Source organism: Amblyomma mixtum, chromosome 4 (genome assembly GCF_055824585.1).
Source record: "Amblyomma mixtum isolate Tamu chromosome 4, ASM5582458v1, whole genome shotgun sequence".
Taxonomy (NCBI): domain Eukaryota; kingdom Metazoa; phylum Arthropoda; class Arachnida; order Ixodida; family Ixodidae; genus Amblyomma; species Amblyomma mixtum.
The window spans coordinates 107,438,950-107,445,487 of record NC_143015.1 but is presented as its reverse complement, the minus strand read 5'-3'; the positions used below and the strand labels follow the sequence as shown (position 1 = coordinate 107,445,487).

At 45.8% G+C, this 6,538-nt stretch overlaps 1 non-coding gene across 1 annotated transcript; it reads right to left on the bottom strand.

Annotated features, from left to right (window-relative positions):
• Positions 1-540: 540 nt before the first annotated feature.
• Positions 541-612, bottom strand: TRNAA-CGC (transfer RNA alanine (anticodon CGC)). The gene has a single exon. It is a non-coding gene; the product is annotated as a tRNA-Ala (tRNA).
• Between the last annotated feature and the right edge of the window lie 5,926 nt (positions 613-6,538).

The window sequence follows — 6,538 nt, the reverse complement described above, 5'->3', positions numbered from 1 at the left end:
TCACTGAGGACTGAAATAACATGACATAATTACCACAATCAAAACGAAATTAGGTACACAAAAGAATTGCTACACAGATTTAGTTGTTTTGACCTTGAGGAGTGATCGGTTGCACACACATTGATTCAAAATTTAGTAGATACGCCTTAGGTTCAGCCGGTTTCATGTTGTATACATTTACATCTTTTGAGATTAACTCATTTAGAAGCCTGCTTATACGATTTTCAATGCTGTTCCACCCCTGACCTGTCCTAGAAAACGGAACCAACCATGATTCCTGGTTCAGAAGAAAATATAGCATGTCAGGAGGCCATTTCAGATTAAACAGCGATAGATATGCCTTATTATTGGATTTAAGCAAACAAGGGAAATCAGGGGCTCGTTATAAATATCAGAGAAGCCAACAGCCACAGAAACCAAGGAGCACAGGGGATTTCTTAACTAATTTATTTTTTGTGCTGTTGATCAAGACAGAATATTACTGAATATGTTGTCGCTTGAAGCTAATTGATTAAAAAAGCAGAAGAAAAAACAACCACATGCCGCCGGTGGGATCCGAACCCACGACCTCCGAATTGCGCGTCCGGTGCTCTACCTCTGAGCTACGGCGACGGCTGTCAAACCTTCTGCTTTCGAGGGTATTTATGTTTACAAATAACCTAACCTTGAGAGTGCTCATCAGCGCCACCCACGTTCGTAAGCGGCGGACGTGGAACGTCCTGAGTTACCGCTGGTGTGACGTAGAACGCCATCGAACGGCGAGGGTGGAAGCTGTGAGAACCCTCTTATGCTTCCTATGGCGTCAAGGCTGCCAGAACCGAGGCCCTCGCTAAGCAATTAAGCAAACAAGGGAAGGGAAATGAGGGGCTCGTTATAAATGTCAGAGAAGCCAACAGCCACAGAAACCAAGGAGCACAGGGGATTTCTTAATTTATTTTTTTGTGCTGTTGATCAAGTAAGAATATTACTGAATATGTTGTCGCTTAAAGCTAATTGATTAGAAAAGCAGAAGAAAAAACAACCACATACCGCCGGTGGGATCCGAGCCCACGACCTCCGAATTACGCGTCCGGTGCTCTACCTCTGAGCTACGGCGACGGCTGTCAAACCTTCTGCTTTCGGGGGTATTTATGTTTACAGACAACCTAACCTTGAGAGTGTTCATCAGCGCCACCCACGTTCGTAAGCGGCGGACGTGGAACGTCCTGAGTTACCGCTGGTGTGACGTAGAACGCCATCGAACGGCGAGGGTGGAAGCTGTGAGAACCCTCTTATGCTTCCTATGGCGTCAAGGCTGCCAGAACCGAGGCCCTCGCTAAGCAATTAAGCAAAAAAGGGAAGGGAAATGAGGGGCTCGTTATAAATGTCAGAGAAGCCAACAGCCACAGAAACCAAGGAGCACAGGGGATTTCTTAATTTATTTATTTATTTTGTGCTGTTGATCAAGTAAGAACATTACTGAATATGTTGTCGTTTAAAGCTAATTGATTAGAAAAGCAGAAGAAAAAACAACCACATGCCGCCGGTGGGAACCGAACCCACGACCTCCGAATTACGCGTCCGTTGCTCTACCTCTGAGCTACGGCGACGGCTGTCAAACCTTCTGCTTTCGGGGGTATTTATGTTTACAGATAACCTAACCTTGAGAGTGTTCATCAGCGCCACCCACGTTCGTAAGCGGCGGACGTGGAACGTCCTGAGTTACGGCTGGTGTGTCTTATATCACGTTATCATGTCTTATATCGCGTTATCAATCGGTAGCTGTATAATTTAATGAACGGTAAAATGTTGTAGACTTGAAAAAGAGGCATTGATGGTGCGTCCCAGGAAACTCCCGCAATTTGCCGGAGAGCTTTTTTCTGTAATATGTGGATTCTATTAATATTTACCTTTGATGTTGTACTCCAAACTAAACAACAGTTGTCTGTTTGGGATGAAAAAAAGGCAATTATATATCTGAAGTTCAAGCCTTGCAGTTAAGACATGCCGGCAGTTACATTGTACTCCAACTACTTTCGCCAAATTAACAAAGACGTAGTTCACATGCGAGTTCCACACCAAATGTTCATTTGGTGTGGAACTTAAAGAAACGCGCAGGTCTCCAGGATCTATGTCTCCGCCGTAAAATTGCACGACTGTCACTTTTTCATAAGCTTTATCATCATCCATCACTTCATAACGACTTTTTTTCTTCGCCTACTTCGATTTTTGACCGCCGCGATCATCCCTTTAAAGTTAGACGTTTCACGTGCAGAACATTTATCTATGCGCATTCATTCTTACCACGCACAATATCTGACTGGAACACTCTGCCTTCACATATCGCAACCACCACTGATCCTGATAAATATTTTAAACTTATATCTTCAATAACTACTGCTTAACTCTTCGCATACATTGTTATTTTATTTGTTCATGGCTTCCTTTTTTGCAGGGTTTGTTACTAAAAAGATTCATTGTATTAGTGTTCTGTTTGTATAATCTCAATAATGCAGTAATCTTCGTTCTTTGCCCCGCTGCCGTTCTTTTGATTCTTTTGCTTACTTATATGTCATGCAAAGTGTCTTACTTGTGCTTTTGATTGATTCTTTTGCTTACTTATTTCATCCAGTGTGTCTTATTTGTGCTTTTGTTGTTTGTTTTATATTTGTGGTTTTTCTTTTATTCTGTTCAATTGCCTGTGCCCCCCCCCCCCTATGTAATACCCTCTCGAGGGCCTTTAGGGGTATTCTGTATAAATAAATAAATAAATATGACACCTAGCACCTTAGTCTCTGGCAGAAGTGCAATCTTGTCTGACCCGTTATAGAGGTCAAATCTGCAACTTATGTCTTTTTGGACCACAGTAAAAAGGATTGCTTTAGTCTTTTTAGTATTAATATACAGTGAGTTTGCTTGGCTCCAATTGTGTAACTTCTCAAGAGTGGCATTGGCTGCATCATGAAGATCATCAAGGCTGTCAGACCTTATAAAAACGCAAAAACGCTCGTGTCGTCTGCATACATAATGAAGGAAGCACGGTCTGTGATGTTTACAAGAGAGAGAGAGAGACTCTTTAATGAAGAGCAGAGAATTTAGCCGGCGTTTTAAAAATCGCTGGCATGCTACTCTGCGTAGGGAGGGGAATTTGGGAGACAAAGACAGAAGGAGAGCGGAGTGGAAGAGGTAAAAAAAAACCGAAGATAAAATGCGGCCATGAAATGGGTACTAAGGATGCAATGGCGAGTATTGATGTCACCTATGGAGTGATGGAGTGCATAGTCCGTCAAATGGGCTGACGAAGTTCACTGCATGAAGAATGCATGAAGGTGACGTGCAAGTGAATTTAAAGCTTATCGAGATGTCCAATGTCTTTTAAATATGTGAATAGAAAAGTCATTGCAAGTCTCTGTTGCCTAAGGCAGGCTAAGGGACCTAAAACTTTGTCCATTGTAAGGGGCACTGAGCAGAGCTTCTGCATGCAATGTTCATAGTACGCACGCTCGTTAGCATATGCAGGGCACTCAAGCAAGATATGCTCCACAGTTTCTATCGCGGCACAGTTGTCACAGTGCGGACTGTACATTTGTCTAAAAGGGTATCGTAAGCCGTTTGTATATGCAGCATTAAGACGAAGTCGATGATAAAGTGTTTCCAGATGTCGAGGAATGCTGGGTGAGAGTCTTGATCTAAGATGTGGGTCGATTGTGTGAAGAAATTGGTACTGATATGTCGGCAAACTCCAAAGCCGATACATTTCTTCGGAAGCAAAACTTTTGGCCACCTGGGACGCATCAGATTTCGTAAAAAAAGTTCTAATGTATCTCCGATGTTGATGGCCCTTACGGGCCGCTTCATCTGCTTTTTCATTAGCCTGAATGCCACAGTGAGCAGGTACCCACTGAAATGTTATGCAGTGGCCTGCGGCAATAGCTAAATGATGTAGATATCCGATGTCCAGGGAAACTGGCTGGTGATTCGTTTTCTTCAGCAGGTTGGCCAGGATCTGGAGAGATGCTTTCGAATCGGTGAAGATAACCCAACGGTCGGCGGTTCGGCGCAGGATGTAAGAAACAGCTTCCTTAATGCCGTGAAGCTCAGCTGTCGTAGAGGATGTCCTCCGCTGCAGCCGGTAAGAAAGGGCATGGCCTGTTGAGGGCACATAAAGGCCACATGAAGAGGTTTCTTTAGTAGTTGAACCATCGGTGAAGATATGGGTGTGCTGCCTATATTCCTCCGTTAAGTAGGCGAGAGTAGTTTGCAGAAGCGCTGCCTGTGGCATGCGGCTCTTTGCATTCACACCTGGAACAAACTTCTTCACCTTTAGAGGAGAGAGTGTCCATGGAGGAAAGGCCAGAGGTAGTAGTTTCTGTGGCTGATTAATAGTAGGGATGGGCAGGAGCTGCACTGCCTGGCCAAAGCTAGAGTTGCTGTGAGTTAGGTGGACACGGTGCAGGAAGTGCTTCTTCCCTTGAAGAACATGGCGGAGATGGGTACGCATAGTTTCCTGGGCGGCAATCACCTCTAGTGGGAGACATCCTGCCTCCGCTACTGTTCCTGATGCAGAGGAACCCTTTGAGAGGCCAAGGCATATTCGCAGGCAGTTGTTCCGTGCGGCAACGAGAGACTTATTGCTTGATGTAGATAATCTTTGAAACACTGGTAGACAGTAGCGCAAGGTTCCTTCAACGTAGGCTTTTTCAAGCAGAAGCATTGATCGGCAGTTGCTACCCCACCTTGTTCCCGCCATGAACCTAAACACTTGCGATGCTGCAGTGATCCTCTCGCGGAGTTTTTTGATCTCAGGTGTCCATGACAGATTATAGTCGATTACAACACCCAGGAATCGCTGAGATCGTACATATGGTAGCGATCGTCCGCCTAGGAGCAGCGGATATCGGGTCATCGTTTTTCTTGTAAACGCCATTGCAACACTCTTTTCTGGCGAGAGACGAAGACCTCTGGAAGCCAGGTACATCGAAATGTGCAATATCGCTCTCTGTAGACGTTGCTGGGTGATATAGCGCGAGCGTGATGCGGTCCAGATGCAGATATCAGCATAAATTGTTATACGGACCCCTCGCGGAAGGTTTCTTCTTATGTGTATAAGGGCAATATTGAACGGGAGAGGGCTGAGCACCGCTTCCTGTGGTACGCCCCTCTCTACTGCGTGAAAGCGCGTTGGACCGTTTGGAGTGGTCATAAAAATTTGCCGTTCTTTCAAATAATGCCCAATCCATTTGTATAGCTTTCCTCCAAGGCCAAGACTGGCAAAGGCGGCGAGAATTGCATGATGAAAGACAGAGTCAAAGGCGGCCTTGATGTCAAGGAAAACGGCTGTCGGGATGTACCCAGCATGAAGGTACTCCTCAATTGATGAGACGAGGGAGATGATATTGTCAGTCGCAGACATGTTTTGACGGAACCCGTTCATTTCTTGGGGGAACTCATTTCGGCTTTCTAGGAACCAAGTTATGCGTTTACAGATCATGCGCTCCATGAGCTTACCTACGCAGCTCAGTAGGGCAATGGGCCGGAATGATGCGTAGCTTGTTGGCTGCTTACAGGGTTTCAAAACAGGCACAATTTTCGCCAGCTTCCATTCCGTGGGGACCTCACCAGTCATCCAGGAAGAATTGTAATACTCCAGGAGTCGAAGACGGGAGGTGTGGGGTAGCTTTGCAATGGCTTCATAAGTCACCTCATCATGACCCGGAGACGTGTGTCTATTTGTCTCCGCGATAGCTGTGGATAGTTCTTCCATTGTGAAAGGCATGTCTAACGCTGGCACTGCCGCCTTTGGGATGCCTGTTTGACCATTTGCGGAGAGTGTCGAATGCCCTGACCCTGCCGACAGTAGCCTGCAGTATTCTTCTGAGACTTCTTTTATAGATTTTTGTTCGTGAAGGGAGAGTGCAGCGAAGGGGTGGAGTTGTTGAGGCGGCGTGCGCATACCTCTAACTATCCGCCAAATATTGGTTACTGGTTGGCGCACATCCAGCGTAGAACAAAAGTCACGCCACTTTTGCCGACTGAGTTTATCCATATAGCGTCGAATGTGACGTTGTGCCCGTCGGCATGCACGTAGGTCATCGAGGCTTTTTGTGCGCAGAGCTTTCCTTTCAGCTCGCCTGCGTATAGCGCAGAGCCTTTGAAATGTGTCATCATTTGAAGGTAGGCTATCATTTTTAGTTGTAATTTGTGTACTCGCTCTCAGGCAATACGCCATTGTTGATGCTAATTCCTCATTGCGAGTTGCCGCAGTAATTCCTCTGCTTACAGCGCCCTTGTATGCGTCCCAGTCTGTAGATTTTGTAAGGAATTTCTTTGGGTTCCTCTGCGCATGGAAAGCCGATATGAGGATTGGGTAATGGTCACTTCCGCGTGTCTCCAAATCAGTGCACCAGCCAAAGTTGTGGGCGAATGAACTTGTGACAAATGTCACGTCAATGCTGCTGGTAGTCGTCGGGCCTCGGATGTAGGTGATGCTGCCATCATTCAATGGCTGAACTGAATGCTTGGAGAGAAGTTTTGCAAGCTTGGCACCTCGGGCACATGT